At 47.9% G+C, this 2,201-nt stretch overlaps 1 pseudogene; it reads right to left on the bottom strand.

Annotated features, from left to right (window-relative positions):
* Window positions 1–1,330, bottom strand: LOC118576928 (annotated as a pseudogene).
* Between the last annotated feature and the right edge of the window lie 871 nt (window positions 1,331–2,201).

Below are 2,201 nucleotides of genomic sequence, written 5' to 3'. Positions count from 1 at the left end.
TCATGGTTCTGCAGCTGCCACCCAAGATCTCCTTTTGAGCTTTCTCTCCTGGCATTGTCCAACCTGAGCCTTGTTGACTATGCCTACTGGCCCCTTGACACTGTCCTCTTCTAGTTCAGTTTCCAAGACATAGAAGAGCACATATGCAGGCTCACTCAAAGTCACATTGCACGCGTCGACCTTAGAATCTTCCATCTTATACCATTTCCCACTGCCAGCTCTGACATAACAGAAGTAATGTCCACAGTGAAATGTCACACTGGCATGGACCAGCACAGCACAAAGTGCAAACACCAGTGGTCCTCCATTATGCTGAGACACAAATGGCCACAGGTCTAAGGGACTGATTAGCTCACTTTCCTGTCCACTGTGCCACCTGTGAAGTCTGAGAAGCGATTCAATACCAGCAGGAGGACCTGTGAGGCAGTTTCAATCATCAGGGTCTTTGAAGCTGGCATCTTCTCCCAGCAATGGTCACAGTGGTTGGCATTTTCCCCCCACAGCTCTTCAGGCTTCACCAAATGCTCCAAGGCTTGGTTCACACTCTGAGCTGTGTGGATATCAAGGGGGATGTCCAGAAAGTGGTTCACAGAATCTGAGGTACACCTGCAGCTGAGACACTTGATTAGAGATCTGTATGAGCCTCCAAATAGCTCATGGATCAGGCTGCTGTCTTGAGAGGGGGCTTCAGAGTGCTTGCTCCCTAGAAGTCAGGATTCATGCATGGTGTTCAGGGTGAACATTAGAAATTCATGGGCATCTTCCTGCTTTTCCTTGTGGAAAATGTCAGTGTCTTTAGAGGCTGCATGACATTTCTGGAATGGATTAGACTCTGGGCTGGTGAACCACAACTGCATTGGCTGACAGAGTGGTTTACGCTCTACTGAGGCTCAGCACAAGCTTCAGCCGGTTCTATTCCAGAAGCATTTTCAGCTCATGTAAGGAGATTTCTTTGGCTACTCCATTCTCCATGTGTTCTCATGGTTCTGCAGCTGCCACCCAAGACCCCTGTTGAGTGAGCTTTCTCTCCTGGTGTTGTCCAACCTTAGCCTTGATGGCTGTGCCTACTGGCCCCTTAACACTGTCCTTTTGTTGTCCAGACTCCTGGACACAGAAGAGCACATACACAGGCTCACTCAGAAATCACATTGTGCTCCTCGACCTTAGAATCTTCCATCTTATACCACTTTCCACTGCCAGCTCTGACATAACAGAAGTAATGTCCACAGTGAAATGTCACACTGGCATGGACCAGCACAGCACAAAGTGCAAACACCAGTGGTCCTCCATTATGCTGAGACACAAATGGCCACAGGTCTAAGGAACTCATGGTAGCTCACTTTCCTGTCCACCAGCCACCTGTGAAGCCTGAGAAGCGATTCAATACCAGCAGGAGGACCTGTGAGGCAGTTTCAACTGTCAGGGTCTTTGAAGCTGGAATCTTCTCCCAGCAATGGTCACAGTGGTTGGCATTTCCCCCCCACAGCTCTTCAGGCTTCACCAAATCCTCCTAAGCTTGGTTAACACTGTGAGATGCATTGATATCCAGGGGGATGTCCAGAAAGGGGTTAGCAGAATCTGAGGTGCCCTGGCAGCTGAGACACTTTATTTTAGATCTGCATGAGCCTGCAAATATCTCATGGATCATGGTGTTGTCTTGAGAGGGGGCTTCTGAGTGCTTGCTCCCTGGAAGGCAGGATTCGTGTATGGCATTCAAGGTGAACATCAGAAACTCATGGGTGTCTTCCTGCTTGACCTTGTGGAAGGTGGCAGTCAGCTTCTTTGGAGGCTGCATGACATTCCTGGAGTGGATTAGATTCTGGGTGACATGAGTTTCATGTGAGACATGATTGCTCCTAGCAGCACTGTTTCTCTCCTGAGAGGATGCTGGGAATCAAAAACACTTTATGGAATTTGTCCTCCTCTTGGCATAAGAGGCCTATTAGGCAAAGAATTTCCCTTGCCTTGACTGCTTACAATAAACATGCTGTCTTATCTGGATGAGTACAACAAAGGTAAAAGCGACTGTTGAATCTTTTCAAGACAAGGTAGGACAGTCTTTCAAATGTTCCTGCTTCTGAAAATGGTCTGTCAGATATTCCAGGCCTGTGGCCAAAAGTGGATAGCCCTATGTTGCAGACAAACATTGTATTACTGTCCAGGCATGCATTTGTCTGTTAGTCATTGCATGTTTTGGAAGT

Source organism: Onychomys torridus, chromosome 1 (assembly GCF_903995425.1).
Source record: "Onychomys torridus chromosome 1, mOncTor1.1, whole genome shotgun sequence".
Taxonomy (NCBI): domain Eukaryota; kingdom Metazoa; phylum Chordata; class Mammalia; order Rodentia; family Cricetidae; genus Onychomys; species Onychomys torridus.
This window is presented reverse-complemented; position numbering and strand designations above follow the sequence as displayed.